Genomic DNA, 27702 nt, shown 5'->3' on the forward strand with positions numbered 1-27702 from the left:
GATGACAAGTTGATATTGGGCAGTCTATGATTGACACTATGTCAAATGCAACAACTGTCACATCAACAGCGACATCACCTGCAGCAACAGTCACTCTGACAGTCACTGATTTAACGAGCTGCATATCTCGGTCCAATTGCCCCTAAAAGGTTTAGGTCAAAAGATGACGATGCCGAGGAAAACCACAAATCAGCAGCAAATTAATCACTCATGGGGTGTGAATATCTTTCAAGTTGAATAAATGAATGTTATTTTTAAAGCCCTTATTTAATGGATAATGTTATTTTAAATTCTGTCCATACAAGGGAAAGTTACAGCCCGGACACCACAACCTATACTCTATGTCCTTACATGCAGCATTCCATTGTGAATGAACACCTAAGTGTGACCTTGACCTTAGAGGTAGGGACACCGTTCTTGCACCCGACACGTCGTCTTGGTATTCCGAACACATGTGGCAAGTTATTTAAAAATCTGTCCATACAAGGGAAAGTTACAGCCCGGACACCACAATCTATACTCTATGTCATTATATGCAGCATTCCATTGTGAATAAACACCTAAGTGTGACCTTGACCTAAGAGGTAGGGACACGGTTCTTGCACGCGACAAGTCGTCTTGGTATGTCGTACACATGTGGCAAGATATTTTAAATTCTGTCCATACAAGGGAAAGTTACAGCCCGGACACGACAACCTATATTCTATGTCCTTATATGCAGCATTCCATTGTGAATAAACACCTAAGTGTGACCTTGACCTTAGAGGTTGGGACATGGGTCTTGCACGTGACACGTCGTCTTGGTATGTCGAACACATGTGGCAAGTTATTTAAAAATCTGTCCATACAAGGGAAAGTTACAGCCCGGACACGACAACCTATTCTCTATATCATTAAATGCAGCATTCCATTGTGAATAAACACCTAAGTGTGACCTTGACCTTAGAGGTAGGGACACGGTTCTTGCACGCGACACGTCGTCTCGGTATGCCGAACACATATGGCAAGTTATTTTAAAATCTGTATATACAAGGGAAAGTTACAGCCCGGACACGACAACCTATATGCTATGTCCTTATATGCAGCATTCCATTGTGAATAAACTCCTAAGTGTGACCTTGACCTAAGAGGTAGGGACACGGGTCTTGCACCCGACACGTCGTCTTGGTATGCCGAACACATGTGGCAAGTTATTTTAAAATCTGTCCATACAAGGGAAAGTTACAGCCCGAACACGAGTTATTGAGCCGGACACACGGACGGACGGTGCGATTTTAATATGCCCACCTTCGGGGGCATAAAAATGAGATACTCCAAAAGAACTGGCTGCCCAGGAGGGGCATGATGTTGACCATGGACTGGGGTTTGTTGATCTTCTTGCACTCCCTCCAACATGTGTGAAGTAGGAGGCAACCTTCAGTGCCATGAAGCTCATCAAGACAAAACGAAGGGGTAGAATGTCTGAGGAAACTCTCATCAGGCTGATATTGGTCAAAATTGTGACGACAACATTCAAGGACTTTGATCATGAGCCTGCTATCAAAAAATCGAAAACAGGAGTGTGCCCCAAGTCAGCTACAAGAATGTGGTCCAATGTGTTAGTTTAACAGGATTCAGAATGTTTAAAAAATGATTGTTCTTTAAAAGAACTAATAAATGAATTCTTTACCGTGAACAATACTTTCCGCCAAACTACTTTTTGAATTAGTGAGCGAGAAAGAATGATTCCTTTTATAAAAGAGGACTTAAAAGCACCTCCGAGTTAAGATTACTTGTGGTCAGTTTAATTTGTTATTTTTAAAACAATAGGGCTAAGATGGCCCTGACATACGTGAAGAAAAACACTGCTTACTAACATTTGTTTTGAAGTTCGCCCACCTGACATAAGAAAGTCAAAAGCGGCGCTTACTATATTTGATATTGTCAAAGATTTTGCATAACTTAGGGACCAGTTATGCACCAGTAAATTGTAACCACGACTCCCCCTCCCAGGTCAGGGGAATAGCGGGGACTTCGACTTTCGGTCCAGCCAAGCCCGGATAAAATCCCCGCCTTGCGGGGACGAACTGCTGGTAAAATCCCGCCAAATGCCCACGCACCCCAGGTAAGGCCAAAACACGGCCCATTTCCCCAGACCTGGGGGGGGGGCGTGGTTACAATTGACTGGTGCATTAACAAATCTCTGACGAATGCTATCAATATTTGCCAAAAAAATATGCGATAGGCAATGCGTTTAATGTATTTAAACGGCCATTTATACTATTATTGTTATACTATTAGTGTTCTCTTAATGGTCATTCAAAGAAGCTTCATGCAGAGTTTCAATAAATTTGTCTGAAAAATATTCAGAGAAGTATTTTTAAATCAAAACAGAAAGTCGGTCATTTAGAAATTGTTTCTCAATCGAGGCATCTAGAGGTATTATTTTATTTGTTCAATATAATTATATGATGTACATTATCTATCTGCACAGTCTATGCAAGTATTGAAATACTTATCAAAAACCTTCAGAAGTATTATGCCAAGGTTACTCCAAGATATATTTTTCTCGTGTTCCTTCTACTAAGTGGTGACGTGCACCCGCACCCTGGACCTATTGAACAGGACAAGTATGCTGATAGCTCAAAATCCTCACCATATATGAAGAAAGGGAGACAACCTAGAGTTCCTTGTTCAGTTTGTGGAAAAGGTGTAACTGCCCGTAGTCAAGCTGTGAACTGTGATTTTTTGTGAAACCCGTACACATATAAGATGCTCTGGTTATATTGGTGATTCTTACTACTCAAACGTATGCAAATCCAATGGATCTTACTATTTCACTTGTCGGATATGTACTTAAATTATTACCTTTTCATCTTTGTGATGACTTACACGATATTCATGATAGAATTCTGCCAGATTTACATGACAATAGAGAGTTTTACTGAATCGTGTAGTAATTTTAACTGCTTTGAACTTAAAGGACTTCATTTTATTCATTTCAACATACGATTACTATTATCAAAGTTGCCAGAAGTGAGACATATAATATCAAAGTACAGATTTGCAGCCATAGCTTTTTCAGAGACCTGGCTGAACAATTCAGTTATGGACTCGGAAATTAGAATTCAAGGATACAATGTGATCAGAAAGGACCGGAACAGACAATGTGGTGGAGCATGCTTATACGTTAATGAAGATCTGGCATTCACCGAAAGACGGGACCTAGAAACGGACAATCTTGAAGCAGTTTGATATTTTATTACCAAAAACCAAACCTATTTTAACAGACCACATAAACAAACAGATTTTGTTGATATTTTTGAAAATGTATGGTTAGATCTGACACAGAATGGTACATCCTAGGTGATTTTAATATTTGTATTTTTTTGCAAAGAAATCAGCTCTTTTTAAAAGGTTTGAACATGTTCCAAATATTTTAAAGCTAAAACATATCATAAATGACCCTACCAGAATCTCGGAGTCCTCATCTTCTGTGTTAGATCACATTTTATGTGGCCATCAAGACAAGATTGTTCAGTCTGGTATTCTTCCGATAGGTCTCAGTGATCATTTGCCTGTATTTTGTACGCGTAAAACAAAGAAAGGGACGTTTAATATGCATAAGAATGTTGTTATAAGATCTTTGAAACATTACAGTGTAGATAATTTTATTCATAACCTTAAACTTTGCGATTGGTCAAACATGTTTATCGCAAAAAATATAGAAGATTCATGGCTATCTTTTAAAGAAACATTTCTGCCAGTTTTGAACATTGTTGCTCCTGTTAAGGAAGTCAGACTGAAAAAAGAAGTGAACCATGGCTTGATTCTAACATTCTGGAACTCATCAGTCAAAGAGATGCTTTTTATTTCAAATTCAAAAAAAAATACAAACAGAAGGAGATGTTAGATAAATATCGTTTATACAGAAACCTTGTTCAGAAAGAAGTCATTAAGACCAAATCAGAGTATGTGACAAACAAGCTGGAAGAAAATAAAAATGATCCAAAAAAGCCGTGGTCAGATTTAAAAAAATCTTGGATATAGTGGTAAAAGTAAATCTTCTCCACATACTGTTTTGAACATTGATGATGAAAATTGTTTTGAACCATGTAAGATTGCAAATCATTTTAATACTTTTTTACTACCGTAGCCTCAACTTTAGTAAAAAAAACTATCTTTGCCCTCCAATTTGTTTAACTATGAGTCTGACTGTTTTAAACGAATTTATAAAGATAGAAATCCTGACTCTGTTAAATTTAAACTTCACACTGTTAGTGAAGAATACATTTACAAGAAACTATGTAAACTAAATTGTTCAAACAGCACAGGGTTAGATAACATTCCTGCAATATTTTTAAAAGATGTTGCACCATTTTTAAAGATACCAGTAACATTTCTGATAAACAGCTCTATCACAAGTAACATTGTACCATCTGAACTCAAAAATGCTCAAGTTAAACCAAGAAAAACAGATCTGATGTTTCAAACTATCGACCTGTAAGTATACTATGTATAGTTTCAAAAATCTTAGAAAGAGTTGTATACAACCAACTAGAATCTTTTCTTGTTAAACAGGGATTATAATACGAACTTCAGAGTGGTTTTAGATGTAACTATTCAACTGACTCCTAATTCATTTGACTGACCATATAAAACCACAAAATTCCAAAGGGGTATATACAGGGATGATTATGTTGGATCTCCAAAAGGCGTTTGATACTGTAGATCATACAGTTCTATGTCAGAATTTAAAAGAAATTGGTGTGGATTCAATTGAGTGGTTTCAATCATATTTATCTGGACGTAAACAAGTTGTCAATGTAAATAATACTACGTCTGAATTCATGAACATCTCTTGTGGCGTTCCCCAAGGAAGCATACTTGGACTGTTGCTGTTTTTATGCTATGTCAATAATATGAGTATAAGCATAAGTTTAAAATGTAAATTACTATTATATGCAGATGATAGTGCTATCCTTTTCTCACACAAAGATCCTTCTGTTATTAGTAATGTAGTCGGCAAGAATCTTGAAAACTGTAGTAAGTGGTTAGTTGACAACAAACTGTCTTTGCATCTTGGAAAAACAGAATGTATTTTATTTGGGTCTAAAAGGAAACTAACAAAATTTGATACTTTCAATGTAAACTGCAATGGTCATATAGTAAAACCTAAAACATCTGTTAAATATCTTGGAAGTATAGTGGACAATGATATCAGTGCTGCATCTATTGTTAACAATATTGTCAGTTAAGTTAATTCTAGGTTATTTTTTTTATGTAGACGAAGTCGACTTTTAGATATGAATCTAAGAAAAATGTTATGTAACTCCTTAATACAATGTCATTTTGACTATGCATCGACATCTTGGTATCTAAACAATTCAAGTATAGATTAAAGGTCACTCAGAACAAAGTTGTCAGATTCATTTATGGCTATGATTATAGAACTTCCCTGAAAGCCTCAGCTTTCAGTGATCTTGGGTGGCTTGATATAGAAAATAGGATAAAGCAACTCAGACTTAACCATGTACATAAAATCTTTAATAGAAAATGCCCATCATATTTACATGAACATTTTACTTTAGTCTCATCCACACATTCTTACAACAGTTGACATAGTGCTGGAAATTTTAAAGTGCCGCAGGCTGACAGTTATATATTAAATACTTTCTTTTATCAAGCAATCCAGGACTGGAACAGTCTTCCACTAAAGTTAAAAGAATTGAACAATAAGAATACTTTTAAAAAAGAAATGAAATCACATCTCATTGCTGTTATGAAGTGTGCAGAATTAGAAGATTTTTTATAAATTGTTATTCATTTAAGCTTGCACATCAGTTCTAAGATTTTTGTCATATTATGCTAAAGTGTCATATAGTTTTTACAGTCGGCTGCATTACATTTTATAAATGTAAAATAATTACGATCTAAAAAAAATAATCATTCTTTAACTAGTCAGAGTACATGTATGTTATATTTTGTATAATAAAACCTAATTTAAACAGCTTACAACTGAGATCTTGGCAAATAATTATATTTGTCATAAGGACCTCATTGGAAATAAGTTGAATAACTTTAATGGGTTATCCGGTGTTATATATTTGTCACATTGAATTAAATCTTTATTAACGCACGTACATGTATCCAACGCATTCTAATGTTGTTGTGATTTAGCAAAAGATATCAACCCTTATACGTTGTTAACCAGTCTGTGATATAACTTTATGAAATATTTGGTTTGTTACTATCACACATATATATGCACGAATAAATATATCTATATATAGTTTGTTGGTATTTTGGCGGGACATTACGTAACGCGATGTATTGGCGTTACGCGCGAAATGTATTTATATTTAGATGAAGTTACTTCCTCCGGGTTGTTATTGTATGTATCACTTTAGTAAAGGAAACGAACCTACACGACCTGTTTAATCAGGATCATCTCAAACATAGTTAAAGGGAGATGCTCGTGTAACAACATCAGGGAAGTCACTCTTGCAGTGTCTTTTTTATCTAGTGCGAGTTAGTCTTGTCTTATTGTTATTTGTATTGTTTCTAGCAGGTAGACCGGTCTGTAATTTGGGTAAGGCAAAGTGAACAACTTACTAGTATAAAGTTTCCGTGAGCAGCTTGATTCGTACCTGAAAGTTGAATCAGAAGCATACACCTTTTTCCTTAATATAATTCAGATACATGAACCTTTTTCGGCTTCCGTGGTTTTCAGTGCAGCTAAGATTATAATTACTCACTCTTTTTCTCCAGTGGATATAGCACGCTGTGATTTTGATAGAACATAACAGAACATTTATTTCCAAGAAGGTCATAGACCCATCTGGCAAAACATGTACATATACAATGGCGACAAAAGCTGTCATAACACAATAATCACAATTTATTAAAAAGAATGATATAAATAAATTATGATAATAAATACATAATCATGCAGATATAGAGATGTGCACTAATAGTTAATATTTATCTTTGTCTTCATAAGAGCATTTGATTCAGTTACTGTGTACTTCTTAACAAAAAGATGACAATTACAACAAACCTATACACATTACATGGAGTATAAAACGTAGTGTCTCTTAATTCAAATGCTTTAAAATATACAGACAATTTTCAAAATAGCTTCATTATCGATATTAAAAAGTTCCATTAATTTATGCATACTGGGACGTTGTTTATAATACCTAGGTAAGTATCTAACTCTTGAGTTAAATATACAACGTGCACTCTAAAACAAAATGATACTAGTCTTCTAATAAATTACAAAAGGTACATATTCGTTCGTTTGATGGTTTTGATTGCGGTCTATTCCATTTACATGTTTCAATGCTTAATCTGTGTGAGGATAGCCGCAATTTAGACATAGGCTTACAAAACTTTGTAATCTTTATTATTTTGAGGTATGACTGAAGTCTAAAACTTGATACATTAATATAAAATATAGCTCTACTCGATGCATTAAGTCTACCATGCCAATCCTGGATGAAATTTTCTTTCAGTCGCTGTTTCACTAATGACAAAAATAATTCAACATTACCTATTTCTTGATAAAACCATGCATCAAATAAACCTAAACTACAAAGAAGGTCTTTAGTAATTGAACACAAATTCGGCTTGTTTGCACGTCGTTCAATGTCATTTTTAAGGATAACATAAACCTTTTTATGTACTTGTTATTATCTGAATATAATAGCTTTACCCAGTATTGAATTATATTCATATATATAATTGTTTTAAAACTTAACCTTCCTAATTCTCCGTAAATTAAGTCATTTTGTGTTGTCTTTTTGACACCAACTAGACGTTTGCAGAATTATAGATAAACTCAACTGCATTACCTTGAACAAAACCCCAAATTTCTCCTGCATAAATTTAATTTGGAGCAATAAGTTTGTCGAATAAATCAAGTCTATGCTTTAATAAAAGACAAGTGAACTCATAAAGATATTTATTCATTTGAAAAAATGGCTTTAGGCGCTTGGCCTGCTAGTGTAGTTATATTGATTTGCTATCTGTTCATTTTTGCATTTTCATTCCGATCATATACATAATTGTTTTTCAGTTTTATTTAGTCGGCCAATTGGTTTCAAAAAAAATGTTATGAAATATTCAAATTAATTTGTAAGCTTGGATAACGCGGACAGACTGATAAAAAAGACAAAAATAACTGTAAGTAATATGCGTAGCGTACTTCAGGTTAAAACCATTAAGTGCTATTGCGTTTGTTAAAAAATGTACGAGCTGGAAAGGGGATAAATAAATAAATAAATCTCAAACCGTTCGATTCGTTTTCGCACAAGTACGAACTCTAAACACGTAGGTGCTTTGTCTTTTTTGACTCATGATGCTAAAAAAGGTTTCAGACTAAGTGTCATAAAAAATGCAGCTATTTGGCGTCAATTGACGGTCTTAAAGATAACTACAAATCCAGCCGATAGTCCCTCAACCGAACTCCCAACGCTCGACAACTGGTAACTTGTTGCCGAGTCGAGTTTTAAAGATGCGCTCTCACAGGTGATCGTCACATTGCCTGGATACAGTAATACATTTATTTTTTTTTAATATTTATTTTTTTATTTTTTATTTTAATTATTATTTATTTTGGTCAAAATATTGAATATATGTCATTTAAAAAAATATTCCACAATTTTCATGAAAGAAAAATAGTATTATATATAAATAAATATAAGGTGAACATGTGCAAAAATTAATCAATTCCAAACGGACCTAATCAATACAGCATAGTTCCTAAAATAATTGAGATAATCCAATAATGTTTACTGTTCTGATAAGGTAAGATTCCCATTTACAAGAAAAATAATAATAATAAAAATAAATATATTAAAAATGATATTTTTTTAAACGACATGTTTTCACTATATTGACCGAAATAAATAATAATAATAATAATAATAATAATAATAATAATAAAATATATTAAAAATATTTTTTGTTTCAAAAATTCACCCATCTTTTAATATTTTTGCGCTTTCTGCTATTAAATACACGGTTACAATCTTGTTATCAGTAATTAATATTTTCCATAAATGCATTTATTAGTAAGCAGTTAAAGATTTATCAGTCAAAATTGAGGTTTGTTATACATGTGTATGTATCGATTTTGAATAAGAGTGTCACTTTAAACGCAATCTTGAGTCATAATGTGTTTAGTGGTCGTGTAATGCCAGTAATATATCTTTCTCATGAAACGAAGTGGTCGGTGAATCTCAAATTAAGATATGAAGTAATGTGATATTATATGGCAATCTTCCCGTCAAACTCATCGTCTGCAGACGACTAGAAACCGAAAAAATATGTGTACTTCTCTAACAAGGAAATCTAGAGCGAAGAACTGGCCGGAGAAAAATGTGTTGTTGCTTTGTGAGATAATGAGTGGTGCTTCCAAAATTGAGGATCACAACATCTACCAATATTTAAATACAAAATTTGCAAGTGGCAAGTAAGATTTGACATTCATCGTTCAAAAAGTATTTTTGATAGGAATTTCCGATTTAGTTTTTTATATTATTATATTAGATTGTTCGTCGTGACTCAATTAACGTTTGCATCAATACCGTTGGTCTCAGTTGTACTCGAATGGAAACAACAATAGTGGCAGTGCATATGTCCGTTTGCAGTTATCCTTTCCACGAGTGTATTCGGTCGATTTGCACATACACAAATAAAAAGCAAAACTTTGGATCTGGTAAGCATATGTGCTACAAGTTTACCCCAACGACTTAAGCTTCAAGCATGTGGACAGTGCTTTAAAACAGCAATATTGTCTAGTCTATTGTCTAGGGATTGAAAATCGGACCAAAGTCATAATCGATCATCGAAGATAAACAAATAAATAAACCTTCAAAAAATATATATATATGAACCAAGATAGAATAGCTTTAATGCAAAACAATACCCACAATAGAGCCATATATCTGACGATCGTGTATGGCTTGGGAGTTTTTGTGTTATGATTCAAGTGGCAACAAAGATGCTTTCGGGATTTGTGAGAAATCTTCACCCTAGCTTCATGCAAACGCAGTATGTACGGACAAAGTTAATAAGCCCGCTACCGTTAACAAGCTGGCTAATTAAGTCTGGTCTTAAATGTTACCAACATCTTGATTATTGGAACAAGAACTTCTCTATCTAGTGTTAAAACTTGCATAGAAAACAACCATTCTAAAACATTTAGTTGCTTTATGATTTATTTCCTTGTTATTTATACTGACATAGTGAAAGACACTTTAAGGAATGAGAGATCATATCAACAATCAAATAATTCACAAAAACAAATCATCACCGTGGTCTTCAAAAGCGTGTATCTGAAGAATATATCAAAAGTGCATTATACATCAGAGATACTGAAAAAGAAGATTTATATGTGAGTGGTCTAGTTTATAAGTGTACTCCTCTAACTAAAGAGGTTGTTTGTTTGATCCCAACAGGGGTACTATCTCATGGCGGCTCAAAAAGGTAACTAGTATTAATGTTTGTTTTTTTCGGGAGCGGACTCGAGGGTGACAAATAGAAGCCAAAACCCATCTTAATAATATCCACATAATACATTTTAAGCAACAGATTATTTAGAGAACACTTCGAATAACACAAATAATGTTTTGCTATATAATCATTCCAAAAACTGATTTGTTTTGAAATATTTCAAGCATACACAGTCAAGTTTTTACCTGTAAATCTGTAGAACAGGCTCCTACAAGGGACTTCATTTGGTCTGTCAACTTGCCCCACAATTATCACTGGTTATAATAGTGTGACAAATATCACTTATCGACCAAATTTTCGATTAAAGAATTTAACCCATGGCTATTCATCGACCTGAAACAAAAGAGGAACTGGTTTCAGAATCAATTTGAGCAGTCATTAACTGAGAGTCAGGCCCGGTAAGTTCGCACTGGTAAGGAGACAGAACCTACATAATATTTAAAGGATAAACTATAAGATACCATAGTTGTTAATTTGGTGGAAAACCTAAAACACTTTAAAAACCGGTTATTTGAATGCATTCTTTATTTCTTTGTCTATCAGCGGGTTTACCAGTGCTGACCTCAATTTATTCACAAACTTTCTTACAATCTGAGCTTGGAAAGGAATAATCATTTATAAATATTATTTGGTGAAAGCACCGAACACGTTGCAAGCGGTTGCTTTTTTTTAGGATTTCGAATATTGTTATACATGTATGAACAAAACAGTTATTGTACCAATAAAAAATAACACGAAAATAACTAATGCTCAAAAACTGATGTCCGATGTGTGTATAAACACAATATTACACAGAGCAAAAAAACAAAACAAAAAAAGCAAGTAGCAAATGATGTGCAAAAGTCTATTCATCAACATTAAATTTCATTTACATACAACCACCGACAGCAAATGGTTTCATGACCAACCAATACATAATCTCCGGTACAATTATAGCTAAATAAGACTAATTGAATATTATTATAATAAAACAAAACAAAAATGCATTATTTCCAAAATATATTTTAACATATAAAATTAACATTAATTTTCAAAACCTTCATAACTCTATACCTTGGCTGGTTCTCACAGGCACATGAAATACTTGCTGATGGATCTATCTCAGAGCTCTTGTTTATTCCAGATTGATCAACCTCTTCCAGGTCGGGCTTCACTGGTGAATCTGCTAAACTGTATTATGTGGAGAACAACATTCAAGTGTGGTTATCTGGTAAAAGTAACATTTCTAGCTTGGTAACATGTATCAGAAAAAAGGACCTTGGCTGTTCCTTACAGGCAAACGAAAGAATTGCTGATGGATCTGCCTCCGAGCTGTTGTGCAATACAGCTGGATCAACCTCTTCCAGGTCCGACTTAAATGGGGTATCTGCTGAACTGTCAGAGATGTAAAATGTGGAGAACAAACATTCAAGTGTGGTTATTTGGTAAAAGTAACATATCTATAAATGAAATGGATAAAACTGTGATCCAAATAAATAAAGATAATGCATAAAACAGTCAAGTTTTTTTGTCAAATTCAGTTTTCAAGTTCAAAAACAAATTAAAACACAAAATGAGCACAAAACAATGATCTTTAACCTTAACATGTTATGTTTTTCAAACAAAAATCACTTTCTGTTCAACAGTATTACTGAAGAAATTGGAAAAATGAAAGAAACTAAAGACACTCCAGGATTTAAAAAAAACAACATGTGAGCAAAATGTACTGATAAGGGAATTTGGAGTTCATCAGCTTCATAGAATAGGACCAAAAGTAGAGCGAAGGAGGAAGGATGAAGACAACGTAAGAACAAAGATGCGATGTCTAGCAAGACTCTTTTTAAAAATGAATGAAAAGGAAGAACATGATCAACCCTTAACCTATTATATTCGTGCTAGTAAATTTGGAACTGTTGTGAAAGCTGTACAGGAGCCCTTTCGTGAAACAGGTTCAGCACAAATGGCAGTAACTTTAGGACATTATCTAAAGCAGTCTAGCCTTTTGAAGGCTAGCTTAGCACTTCAAAATGCAGAATACAGAAACAAGACCGATGCTTATGAATTCAGTGAAATGTATTTAGCACAATGGAATGCCAAGGTAGCATGTGTTGCCAATAGAAGTAAAAGGCTAAAGGCATTGAATAAAAGAAGTAAATTGCCAATGACGGAGGATTTGTTTCCCTTAAGGACTTCCTGTCTAGTGAAATAGAATCAAAGATGTTAGACATGAGTCCCTCCTGTGGAGATTATACCTACTTGACACACTGTTTAATAGTCTGACTTGTATTATTTAACAAACGACGAATTGCTGAAGTCCACGAACTCAAGAGTTGATGATTTCAACAACAGAATCAAAGGGGATGAGTTGGACACTAACACGGAAATATAAGATTCTCTGCCCGCCAATGAAAAAGCCATGATAAGGAGGTAATGATTTAGACACTTTTAGTTTGTTTTTTAAAGTTTAAACAAACAAAGACATAAACGAACTTGTTGACTTGGATACTGAAAGTAGTTATTCTGTTTGACAGACTGACATGTATCTCAGAGTCTATTAACTATTTATGATGAATGTTGAAAAGTGGTTAAGTTTTGTACAGTAAGCTGTCAAATATTTCCGGCAATGGACAGGGCAGCACAGCGTGACGCCATGGCAAAACCAACTAGACAAATGGGTGTAATTTGATTCATTCTCCTTACAACTGGTGACCGCTGTATATGGGAAAATGCTCTGTAAAAACCTGTGAACTAGGATTTAAGTTCAACACAAATCTCATTTATTTCTTTTGTGTGACATGCAATTTAAGACCATTTCATGTATGGTAAAGCACAATGAGAGGAAGTACAGTGGGCAAGAACCATAATTCTATTTTAGCTCATTACATATTTATTGCCCTTGGTTACTTTTTCTTCCGGAGCACGACTTGAAAACTACATAATGGAATTTGATAAACCTTCAACATTTGCTAGCAGTACGTGCACAAGCTGGGATATTGCCTACAAACAAATATCTGTTTGCAAGAACAGGACCAACACCTCAAGATGGTTGTGAATCATTGAGGGTTATCACTGAAGCCTGCTCAGGTCTTAAGTTTCCAGAACGCATAAGGTCCGGAAAACTCAGAAAATACCTCGCAACAACTACTCAGATGAATAAATCTTTACTTAACAGGGCTGTCTTTCTAGTAATTTCGGCCCCAATCACCTTAAAAACTAAATGTTTTCCCCAATTGTGTCAACTTAGGTTGTCCTGTTAATGAACACAAATAATGATCAAAATCGACAAATGATAGCCAACATATATGCATTTTTCATCTGCTATATCATATGTAATGTGGTTGTTAGTGTCTATATGATGCAGCATTTCAGTTACAATTTATTCTATTTAAGACCTAAGAAGTATTAGTATTTATGCGAAATTACCTCGTTATGGCAAAATTCCCCTTTTGAAGGGCCCCGGCCACATTGCCCTTGACCTGAGAGATAGCCCTGCTTGTATTTCATTAAAGACATGAAATCATAAAACTCAAAATGCTATTTTATTGCTTAAATTGATTGTTTGGTTGGGTTCTAAATATTCACCTTTGCATGATTTAGTTTCAAAACCAGTTACTGTTCTATAACCAAAAAATACCTAAACCTATAGGCAGAGGTTTTTAAACTTTGAAGGAACATTGGTCATGCGTATCAGTTTCCCCTTAGGATGTAAAGGTCATTTGATCAGAGGGCAAGATTACCATTAATTTAAGCACAAAATGTTTTTGTTAAATAAAGCAGGGCTCGACACTTGCGGTAGACCGACTGTTGGGGACGTTTAAATGTAGTTTCAGTATAGGTTGGCTCGCAAAAAAACACATTTACAAATAAGCGTAATAACATGACCTGAAATCAATTGAGATTATTATTAAACAATAAAGGAACCGGATTTTCCGTAAGGTTTTTCAAGTATATCTCACCTTTACTGATATTTAATACTGTTACAATTGATTTACATGTAATGGATATGACTGGGGATGAACTGAAAATGGTTGCCGACCACATGGATCATTCTGTGACAATCCATACCAAAATCTACAGATTACAGTCATCAGTTCTTGAGCGAACAAAGGTGGCAAGACTTCTGAATGCCTTGGAAGAAGGTCACCTTCAAAACTTTAAAGGTCGAGACAAAGCTTCAGTTAGTGTTAATGGTAAGGGTTTAAATAGATTATTTTTGGCCAAACTTTATATTTACAGTACAAAGTCCTTTTTGATCCTGTTATATAAAATTCTTCAGTTCTCTACTATAAAACAAGTCATGCTTTATTATAGCCCCAGATAGTAATATCTTGCGTCTGCGTTGTCGCTTTGTTCATAAACTTGAACCTTGCGTCATAATTCCCAAACTGTTCAAGATATTCAAATGAAACTTGGTACACATGTTGCCAGAGACAATATGCACATGTATACAATTGTTATGCTCCATTTTCGACTTAGATAAATTATTATTAAAATATATTAAAATAACACCTGCTTTGCAATTACTTTCTTTTGCAATTATACAATTATTTTGTAATATAGACAACAAAAGTTTGGTGAGGACTGGGGAAACTGTAGACCACTTCATATTCTACTGTAAAAAGTATGACAAAACTAGAAGCGGACTGGAAGAAAGAACACTTCAGATACTTAACAGACAGTGCATACCTCATATAGCTACATTTTATGGGGGAAACTGTAGACCACTTCATATTCTACTGTAAAGAGTATGGCAAAACTAGAAGCGGACTGGAAGAAAGAACACTTCAGATACTTAACAGACATTGCATACCTCATATAGCTACATTTTATGGGGGAAACTGTAGACCACTTCATATTCTACTGTAAAGAGTATGACAAAACTAGAAGCGGACTGGAAGAAAGAACACTTCAGATACTTAACAGACATTGCATACCTCATACAGTTATTACATTGGGGTTGCTAGCGGGCGAAATGGAAGTAACAAGCATATAAGTACATAGAATAATGCACATAGACAACATCAGGAAAATTATTTGATAAAGTACATCAAGACCATAGGCGACGACAACGCCGTAATTTGATAAACAACAACTACTTAGTATGCATCACAACTTTTATCATGTATCAGAAAAAAGGACCTTGGCTGTTCCTTACAGGCAAACGAAAGAATTGCTGATGGATCTGCCTCCGAGCTGTTGTGCAATACAGCTGGATCAACCTCTTCCAGGTCCGACTTAAATGGGGTATCTTCTGAACTGTCAGAGATGTAAAATATGGAGAACAAACATTCAAGTGTGGTTATCTGGTAAAAGTAACATATCTATAAATGAAATGGATAAAACTGTGATCCAAATAAATAAAGAAAATGCATAAAACAGTCAAGTTTGTTTGTCAAATTCAGTTTTCAAGTTCAAAAACAGATTAAACCACAAAATGAGCACAAAACAATGATCTTTAACCTTAACATGTTATGTTTTTCAAACAAAAATCACTTTCTGTTTAACAGTATTACTGAAGAAATCGGAAAAATGAAAGAAACTAAAGACAATCCAGGATTTAAAAACAACAACATGTGAGCAAGATGTACTGATAAGGGAATTTGGAGTTCATCAGCTTCATAGAATAGATCCAATAGTAGAGCAAAGGAGGAAGGATGAAGACAACGTAAGAGCAAAGATGGGATGTCTAGCAAGACTGCTTTTACAAATGAATGGAAAGGAAGTATTTGGTCAACCCTTAACCTATTATATTCGTGCTAGTAAATTTGGAACTGTTGTGAAAGCTGTACAGGAGCTCTTTCGAGAAACAGGTTCAGCACAAATGGCAGTAACTTAAGGACATTATCTTAAGCAGTCTAGCCTTTTGAAGGCTAGCTTAGCACTTCAAAATGCAGAAACCAGAAACAAGACCGATGCTTATGAATTCAGTGAATTTTGAATATGTGTTATTCATTTTTTATATTAGTTATAACATAATTATGCAGACATTCATTGCGCGTGTGGACTGGCCGTACAGCATAATTGTCTACATAATTAATGAAAACAAGTGTTATGCCCTTTGATAGTGCGCCTACATGTCAAAATTTTAACCCTGACTGACCATCGTTTAATATCTAATTCAAGAGTGACACTTAATCTGTTCTGTAACTTAATCAAACATGCAGATTATTTATTCAGTGATATATTACTGTATATCTGTTGGGTGCTTTTTAAATAATGTTTGTTTTATATTCCATAACAAAGTGTGTCAAATCATTATACAAATTAAAATTTAAACTCTGAAAAATTATCATATGTAAGTATCCACCACATAAGGTTTTGTTTATTTTCAGTCTAACCATGGCCGAATCTTCCTCAGTATCACACACAACACCTTTAATGGAAAAAATCACAAGTTATTTATTCACAAAACAACCCATTGAAGTAATCCACAGATACACAAATTTAATTATTTTATCAGACAGCAAAGGCCGCTATTTAAAAAATGAACTTCATAACATTTCACATTTGATTGACACACATAATGTTTTTTTTTTTGGTTTTCAAGTGGTAGGAATACATCTTCAGGTGTCGATTTTTTACAGAATAAAATTTCAAAACGTGATCCATTAATTTTTCCAACACATGGCCGAAGTATTGTCCTCTTTTGGCATGGCACGTGTGATGTTACGCAAATGGCAAGGCCGGAAAAAACATTAACACCAAAATACAGTTCAAATGCGGAGTATATGGCGTATCTAGTACCCCAACTGCAAAGTCTGGTTTCTATACACCAGGGCCAGCCTTTTGATATTGGGGTACTAGAAACGCCACACACCTTCATGAGTGTTTGAAATGAAAATCACGGTGGCACTGCAAAGTCTGATGAAGACATTCGCATCCAAAATCAAATAACTGAAGCAAATGATTTCATCAGAGACAGCATAAACACGACATTGAGTTACAGATCGCCAAAGTTCAATTGCGACTTGCTGATATTTCGTAAAAAGAAGGCACGAAGGTCTACATCTGTGTCCTCGTCACTGTATACTGACGGAATTCACCCAAGACCAGAACTTTGCAGGAAGTGGCTGTATCAAATTATATTGTCAGTCGTTGACGCATCAACCAACAAAGTAAATGTGTCTAACTGATTTTTTATTGCATGTATGTCACATCATGCAAAGTTTTGGTTTTGTATGATCGATGTACATAAATGTTAAAAGGGCTATACACCGTATGCTGAAATATAGGAGAAAAAAAGAAATAATGTCAAAAATTGACATCTTTGGTATCGATATGAACAATGCATTGAAACTAACTAACTTTTTGTTTATTTTTCGCTTGTTTATTTTTCGGAGCGTTTTCGTATTTTTCCATTATATAAGATAACTAGGCATGTATATCTAGTAGAATTCCTTCATATGGATAATTGGCTAGTTGATGTTATCACGTGATATTACCAAGTTAGGTACCTATCTAAGATTATACAATCATATAGGTTTAAACCCGTAGCACAGTGGATATAGCAACTGCAATTATGGGGACCCCGGTACGAACCCGGTCTCCGACTCGATTTTTGTTAAATTTTGGTATTATTTTACAATATTGATATCAAAGAGTAAAACATTTTATTAAATAATTGTCCTGAGATTCGTTACTTTAAAAACTTTTTTGTGTCAGTCTGGTGTATAGTCCCTTTAATGAGCCTTGTCAACTTCTCGTTTGTTCTTTTTATGGTTAAACCATAAAACTTGCATTTTCTGATATTGAGCTATCCACTGTTCATTTCGTTTAAAAGTGTAAAGGTTAGTCGCAATATCTAAAACAAAAACAGCTTTGCAAACAGTATTAAATACAATATATTCAGTTCTTGAGAATTTAACTTATGAAAATACACCTTGTATTTAGAGCCTTGTTTTTGCTAATTTCCTTTTTTCTGGAGAACTATCAATGACCTTTTCAAGTTCCTTTTTTTTTCATTAAATGTTACCGTAGTACTGAATAAATCTGAAGTATGTACATGTTGCAATTGAATTTTTCTGGTTATCAGTGCGCGTGTGGACTGCCCGTACAGCGTTATAATTATTCCGAATTCGATACATATAGTATACTTCTATCATTCGTCAGTTTATCAAGTACCATCTATTTCATACATTTCATACATATATTCTGCCGTACTATACCTTGGCCTTTTCGTATTTTATTCAACTGTTTTCAACACCAATTCTGCCGTACTATACCTTGGCCTTTTCGTATTTTATTCAACTGTTTTCAACACCAATTCTGCCGTACTATACCTTGGCCTTTTCGTATTTTATTCAACTGTTTTCAACACCAATTCTGCCGTACTATACCTTGGCCTTTTCGTATTTTATTCAACTGTTTTCAATATAACGATTGCATTACTTTTGTTTTTATTATGACTTTTATAAGAAGTCCGGCTTTGCAGTGCCATTCGCGATGTAAAAAATGAATGTGGTACTTAATAAATCTGTAGTATGTTCATGTTGCATTTGAAGGTTTCAAGTTATCAGTGCGCGTGTGGACTGGCCGTACAGCCTGATAACTATTCCAAATACGATACATATACTTCTGATTATTCGTCAGTTTATTAAGTACCATCTATTTCATACATTTCATACACCAATTCTGCCGTACTATACCTTGGCCTTTTCGTATTTTATTCAACTGTTTTCAACACCAATTCTGCCGTACTATACCTTGGCCTTTTCGTATTTTATTCAACTGTTTTCAATATGACGGTAGGATAACTTTTGTTAACTAAAATTGTGGGGTTTTATTATGATCTTTATAATAAGTCCGGCTTTGCCATTTGTGATAGAAACATATTTAAGTGGTACTTAATAAATCTGTAGTATGTTCATGTTACATTTGAACTTTTCAAGTTATCAGTGCGCGTGTGGACTGGACGTACAGCCTGATAACTATTCCAAATACGATACATATACTTCTGATCATTCGTCAGTTTATCAAGTACCATCTATTTCATTCATTTCATACACATATTCTGCCGTACTATACCTCTGCCTGTAAGTATTTGATAATGTATATTTTCTGTATAGTTATACAGCGTCACTTGACGCCATCGTTGCCATGTGGCAATTGTAGTCATATAGAAATACATTTTATTGTAAGTCAGTCTGTTAGTGATTTAAAAGTTTTTAACAGTTAAGTTACTATTCTGTATCTAAGGTATTATATCTATGATATAAGTATATATGTATATACGAATACTACGTTTTGGAATAATTTCATGTTTGAAATTGTTTTAACTGAAGGCGCGTGTGTTTTTTTAGCTCTACTGGCCAGAGGCCAGAAGAGGTTATTCGATGGCAATGTGTACGTAGTATGTGCGTCCGTGCGTCTGAAAACAATTCCTTGTTTACACGATACAGCCTTCAGTTTTATTTGTATCTTGATGAAACTTGTACAGTATCTACATATCCATTACAGCTCGGCTCCTTTCGAAAACCAGATAGATCTGCCCAGGCCTGCCTAGATTATGGGCCTTGAAATGATTACATTATGGGCCTTGATAGTATAAAAAATGCTATTGTGTAAAAGTGCCTGCGAACATGATAAAGTCTTTGTGTTGATTGTAACTCGATGAAACTTGTACTATATTCAAAAATTCATAAGATTGGTTCTTTTCGAAAACAGTGATGTTGACCATACAAACCCAGCCAGTAGAGCATAGGCCCTTTTGGGCCTCTTGTTTTATATTTCATTTACAAATTACAGTTTCAGGCCATTTTTATAATATAGTAGATCTATGTATTACATCATATTACATTTTCTTAGTAGTGTTCAGTGTTGGTTTGGGCTGGCATTACAGCCTGATTATTTTTAGAAATTCCTGAATGTAATCAGTAAATCTAAATACCAACGCTTAGTTTACCAATGTTAATGTAGCAGTGATGATATATTTTTGATAGTGTAAACAATTGCGAACATTTGTTTATGGGTTTAAGAACAACAACAACGCAAACTAGTTTTCTATAATGTAAGCACTTTTTTCATTATTCATTATTTATCACATTAATATAGTATACAATGCATATAAGTCTGTTAAACAAATTCTGAGTGAAACTTGCAAGCCACATTTAATTTAACATAAGTTACGACATTGAATCGTATTCCTACAATTTCTCAGCCAAATTCTCATATCTTAAGCACATTTACTGAAATTATTTATCACAAAAATCTTAAGCACATTTACTGAAATTATTTATCACAAAACTAGGAACAGTTTCATTTCATACATTCTTATCAACATACAACACCATTGAATAGCCTAAAACACAAATGTAATAAATGATAACATGTCGCTGGTGGATGTCAACATTGATATGGGCTGCTGCATGGAAGTGGGAAACAAGGTAAACTATTTTATCACAGTTATTTTGTTCGTCTATTTTTTCATTATTTAGAACTAGCCGAAATGAACATGATAGAAATGATTTAACATTTTTACTGAACATGGACATAAATGGTGGTCTATATCATTTAGTCTTCATCATTTGGTCATTTTGTCCACGAATGTTAAATCTAAATTATTAAAAGAAACATATTTAAAAACTACACTGCATCACAAATTAAACTTTGTACACTATATTGAGGTAAAAGATGGATATATATAAAGATGTTAACATATGAGTGGTATCTTTTGACAGCCCCTTCTCCCAAGTAGATAGTTATGAAAAATATGAATGCATGCAGCTTGGATATTGCAGATTTCACCGGCTGTACGGCCAGTGCACACGAGCACGGGTCCATCTGCTCACCAGGACAGCATAAACAAAGTAAGCTCATGTTTGCCGTTACAAAATACTGATATTGTTCATTGCTTGCATTAATGCATACTGCCCATTGCTCTGAATATGATTAAAATTATTGATGTGTTACTTATTAGTATAATATATTTTAGGCAATTGCAGATTTCACCGGCTGTACGGCCAGTCCACACGCCCACGGATCTATCCACAAGAAGCTTAGGTAATATTAAAATCATATAAATAGCAAGGCAAAACAAACAGTTCCACATGTATAAAATGGATGTCCACGCGAACAAGTATAAGTATTAACTGGAATGCTACTTTGTTTTCTTTATGTTTGAAAGGTATTCGTTATAGTGGAGAGAGGTTGTCTTGTACTGTTTGTTTTTTTCTTGTGTTGCAAAGGTCGACTGACATGAAATTTAAATGGATCGCAGCCTCTTGGTGTAGCATTTGCTGATTTAGACACTGAGTGTTGTCCAAGTATAACTGTATTTATGTTTTGCAAGAATTGGTAAAAAGTTGGATTTGTGTTGTTTCCGTTGCAAATTCCACGTTGTTGGCAAAATATATTCTCGATCACATCACTGTTGATTCTTGAAGGGATAATGGTGTTTTTGTCATTTATAAGAAAATTATTGCAAAGTTCTGTAAAACCGATTATACATGAATTGAGATCTTCTCTTGTTTGTATTTTTTTGTCTTTTTCAGCGGATGAAGATAAAGATTGAGACACTTGATGCTCCCAACTGTGAAACCAGTCAAGCGCTTTATTCAAATTTACGAGGCGATCGTCTGCCGTACTCACTATTGGTCGTGGATCCCTAAAAATACTTATGATTGTACTTGTTGCCGTTAATAATTCTATTGTAACATTAAGATAATCGCCATTTTCACCAAGTGACTTTTGAAAGCATTCCATTAAATATAACATATCTCTATCGAGAACGTCTTTAGCCAAAGCATTTCTCATTTTTGATTCTTGTGTAAGATATAAATGATCATCTTTAAGTTTTCTATGGATAGGAAAAGTATTTGTATCTCTATCCCATTTATATGCATTTATCCAATATTCCCAATATATAGGGTTGTTCATTTGTAATTTTCGGACGCATTTTGGACCTTCTCCACTCTTTAAGATGTTATTTCTAACTCGTTTAATGACATGAGAATAATCCATTAAAAAGTTATCTTTGGATCCAGGGGTGAATATATATTTACTGTAGAATATTTCTCAGTAAGTGGTGAGGAGTCTTTAAAAAACAGTTTTATAAAATCTCTATTGGTTTGTGCTCCATCCATCGAAACAAATGTAACTGTGAAATCATACGCGTTTAAATATTGCACAGATTTCCAAAACAGAAAGTAAAGATCGGACGCCTTTGTATTAGTAACAGGGAAACATGCAAATGGGAAACGAAATCCATTGAAACCTAAAAATAGAAATTGGAGAACATGTGTTGCGAGCTTTTTTTCTTTGTTTCCTGATGTAAGGATATTAAGATTTTGACATTCTTCGCCCATATCAACAAAACCAATCAGTCGAACTCCGTCAGCTTCTTTAACAAATGTTAAATCTTCTTGAATAGACATTTCATCAATAACAATTCCTCCTGAGTAATTTTCATCGAAAGATTTTATTTTTTTGGCTTCTTCTTTCATCCATAGAAACATATCTTTATTGAAACCAGCAGACTGTTTAATAGAATTTTTGTATAATTTCAATGTATTTCCTGATGGTAAAAGAAATATATTTTGTTCCCGTAATTCTGTATATGCTTTTTTGCTTTTACACCAAAGTGAAAGTAAAATTCTCAATGTTGATTTATCCCATCTTCGACCTCTAGGGTCTTTAGACATGTTTTGTTCTTGTTCCATTATTTTCTGTAGTTGAGTACCAGTTGTGTTTGGAAGAACAGTTTTTAATATAGCTGTCATATCTTCATGTTGGTCTGGAACTAATATAATGGTAGAAGAGGACTGATCTGTATCGTTATTTACGTTATTGTCAGATTGAGAAGGGTGTTGCTCAGTTGTATCTGAATTTTGTGGAACGTTTTGTTTGTTTGCATTAAATGTATTAAGTTTTGTTTTTTTAGTCATTTCTTCATTTTCATCATTAAAATTTGCCATTGCTCTTTTCAAAGAAAATTCCATGTCATTTACAAAACGAATATTATTCTGACAACGGTTGCATGTATTTGTAATATTAGTGACGGGCACAACTCGAAGACAGGTACTTGTTCTATATGTTTTTATTTTGTCTTCTCCGATGAATTCTGTTATGACAAAATTTTGGTTTTCAAGAACAGCATTATCTTTATTTTTTCCTAAACATATCCTAAATTTCGAAATAATGTCACAAATGTCATGAATAGATTTTCGTGAGAAACTATACATAGAATTTACATGGTATTCTTTAAGATCAACCTGATTATTCCCTACAAAAAAATCCCATTTACCATTTGAATGAAATACTATTTTCTTTATTAACTGATTTCCATTGACTGCTCCGGCAAACATACAAAAATCAATGTGATCTGAACTATCATGACATACGAAAAAGGGAGAAGGGACTAGTCGTAAAATTCTCAAACCCATTAACAGTTTTCGAAGAAATACCAATATTTGCATACAAACATACTTGCTTCTTCAGTTCCACAGACCATCGTTTTTCAAAACCGGAATTAAACAGATGGCCAACAAACTTGCCTACAACGGATTTCGAGAGGCGCCCACCGCAATCCTTATATTGTCCGTACAATGTCTGGAATGTCATGGATTCCCCAGGCCTTGACTCGAAATTCTCCCTCAACCTGCACAGGAAATATATTAAGAATAACAAATAAACAAGGTAATTCACATGATAAACATCGTACTGTTTCATATTCAAATACATCAATTAACATCGAGTCAATTGAAAATCATATCTAATATTTAAGGAAACGTTTAATACAAATACATACCATGATAAACAGTACTCTGCCCCTGTCATGACTCGGTATCACCAAATAGTTTATTCGAAATAACTATTTAAAAACGACGAACATTTGTGATTTTCAAATTTCAAATAAAACCCACCAAAAAACTATGACGTCAGAGGTTGTGTTACACTGATTAATTGCCGAAACTGCTCACTTAGACTTATATAGCTTTTTGCATAAAATATATATATTTATAGCTGGAAGGCTAATTACGGGTAACATGTGCAGCGAATGGTCAACCGTCTTCCCTTTTACACAGTTTACACTTGACTACAGCTCGTTTAAATTGTTATATCTTATGAATTAAAACCCAGATGTTAAAATGAAAAATGTTGAACGTTTTAAATTGAAGAAAAATTGCAATTGTTATATTGCGTGTACCTTTTGATCGGGGTGGTGAATATGGCAAATCGGGGTTGCCGTAATACCTGTGTCCCCCGACTTCATTTGTGGATAAAACTTCAAGAAAATATCATTTTAAAAGGAAATGACAGCTAAAGTATGCTTAAATACGACGGGGCGGACGTTTTTTGGTTCAACTGAATTATTCATGAAGCAGACGTGGTAGCCGAATTCGGGGAAGAAGTAATAGTGTAATGTAACCAAACCTGCATGTGTTTTTTTTTTTTAATTTACCCATTATCTCGCGAGTAAAGGCTGTTTTGTTCGTTTATTAATGAAAGGTAATTGATGAAATATTAGTAAGGTTGATTGTATTATTAAATACAATATTAAAAAAAAATTAGACTGGTTTATTTGCAAAACAGAACGCACGTCTGTGTTGAGATATTTTTGCGATATTTTCAGAAACTTTATCAAATTTCTCCAACTAGATGCATGTTCAGGTGAGAATATTGGTTGCAATTGAAAGATTGAAGTTTTATCTGCATGTTGGCTGCATGTTTTTGTTGCAACTTTTCGTTTGGGTGCCTTTGTAGGCATGTTGTTCTTAGCTGTCACATTTCGATGAAATTGGAGTTGTTTCACTTTAGTCTATTTAGACAAATCGAGATTTTCTGACTTTGTAAAAGTGCCGTAATTCATAGTTATTTATGCTAGATAGTTGGTATGAGTGACCCCTTTGATGAATCTGAAGAAATATATATATATTTTAGGTAAAATTTCACTAAATTTTTTTACAGGTCAAAATTCAGCACATTCCCTTCAAGTCACTGTGGTACGCGCCATGTACACGACATATGGTTATTAGATAACATTAATAATATTTAAACAATTAATACCAAAAATCATTAAAAAATCCATGAAAATATGCAAAAAAAACATCAAATATCCGAAACCATTTGTACATATGGCTGATATGCAGTTAACATATTTTTGAAACCTAAAACTATTCGAAAAAGTGAGGGCACATATTTTAAAAATAATAAAAATGCCGATAATATTCAGATGTAATAAAATAATAAAATTATGTTGTATTTAAAAAGTACTAAGTGCCATGCAATGAATAGTTAAAAATCAAACATTTTATCGAAAAGTGTCAATGGGACATGCAAATTTTGTCCAAAAAGGGACAGGTACCGAATTTTGAAGTTATTTTTATTCAACAATGGTAATCTTTTTGATAAATAAAAAATAAATAAACCAACATTCTATACAAAAGATAACAATAACATTTTTAATCAGCTTTCCTGGTATTTACTACTTACACCGCAATTTTGATTTGGTTTACGTATACTCAAGACATTTGAAATGCGCGACGGGCACCGGGGTTAGCTGATGGATAAAAGAAAAAGAGGGTACCAGTCTATCAATACAAAGCATTGAAAGGTATAAATCATATGAAAGCGTCGATATTTTGTCAATTTCCGCGAGACCGTTGTATATCATTAAATCGATTACTTTCATTTTTATATACAAAACTTGAATACGTCATTCATTTTGGTAGGCTTGCTGTCATTTCTATGTTGTTATATTGACATAATCCAACAAATACAAAGGCTGCTGTAGGACTATTTCTCACGTTCCAGAATATTGAAAGTGCTCAGACCTGGTACTACTTTGATTATTCAAATTTGCATTCGAAACACCTCGGCCACGTTGAAATTCGCTGACGGACAGCCAATCAAAATACAGCGTATGGATACATTACGTCAGTGACTCCCTGTATTCGGCCTGGAGATGCAGAAGATCGTTTGCACCACTATGAACTATGGCACAAGTGCCCTAGTCCAAAAACCAGTGAACCGACCATTGCGAAAGCTCCAAGAGTGATACCTAAAGCAAAGTTTGTTTCTGTACTAGAATCACTTGTACGCAGTGCCACTCCAAGAAAACAATCATTACTCAGGCCTATGCCATAAATAAAAAAATGTTGGTTTGCGGTGCTCCGACCGACTCACCTAAATTATCCCCGACCCGATCTTTTTTGATCGCTACCGCTGCCGATTATTTTTTTATTTGATCTCATTTCGTTTCATTGGGCCAATTTTATCTTTGAGCCAATTTCGCGTTGGGTCCTTTTCGCTTACATTTGGGAATTCTCGGCTTTTTTCGTTACGCATACAAAATCAAAATGGCAGCCTCTGTTAAGGAGGATATTACATTTTCGGTAAGTGTGAATATTGTAAGCAATGGTGAAGAAAAGGTGACTTATGTCATTAAAAATGCCATACGAAAATTCAGAATAACAGACACATGGTTTGATGTATTTGACACTACGACAAAGAAGATCGATGTTGATGAAAATGTTGTAGAATACTTCGAAAAAAATGCCAAAGTCTTAAATCATCGAAACCAAGTTATTGTCAGTTTTTAACGCAGACCCATATGACATGATAAAGATACTAACATACTTTGACAGTTCCTTATAATATGTTACAATACATGTGAAGAATGATGTCCTGGTAGAAGCTGACCAAGGATCATTCCTGGTAGAAGCTGACCAAGGTGAACCTATGTTGTGAAAGAAAGAAGCCACCGATGTTACAGTTGGATAAACCACGCTTCACTGGTATTTTTTTTTATTTTATAAATTTGGTAGGGCTCACATCTGACAGAGCATTATTGAAACATGTTTTAGTCCGACAAGTATGGTTGATTTGTTTTAACATTCAAAGCACTGTGTCATCTGAAGGTCATCAGTACATTATGCAATTGATGGTGCATGTACAGCTTTGGTCATTAGAGCCTTATACATATTTTATGTTTCGAAACATATTTACTTTTTCAAGTCTGCATTTTCTCCGCTTTAAAACCCTAAAGCTGGATCTGTGCCAAAAGTCAGAAATATAAATGTCTAAAAGGTTAAGAATTAATTCAAAAAATAGATTTATTTCTGTGCATATATGTCATGTAAACAGGTCTACAAACATTCAATGATACGTGGCAAGATTTCTACATGTTTAGTTGTATAGAAATAAATAAATTAATTAAATATCACATATCTCATAGAAGTCACAGCTAAATCTTTTCTAATAATCACAAGTTTGCTTTATCACAGA

At 34.0% G+C, this 27702-nt stretch overlaps 1 pseudogene; it reads left to right on the forward strand.

The window, feature by feature from the left end:
* The first annotated feature begins 1457 nt into the window (after positions 1 to 1457).
* LOC128226211 (uncharacterized) lies at positions 1458 to 12910 on the forward strand (annotated as a pseudogene).
* Positions 12911 to 27702: the final 14792 nt, after the last annotated feature.

Source organism: Mya arenaria, chromosome 1 (genome assembly GCF_026914265.1).
Source record: "Mya arenaria isolate MELC-2E11 chromosome 1, ASM2691426v1".
NCBI classification, from domain to species: Eukaryota; Metazoa; Mollusca; class Bivalvia; order Myida; family Myidae; genus Mya; species Mya arenaria.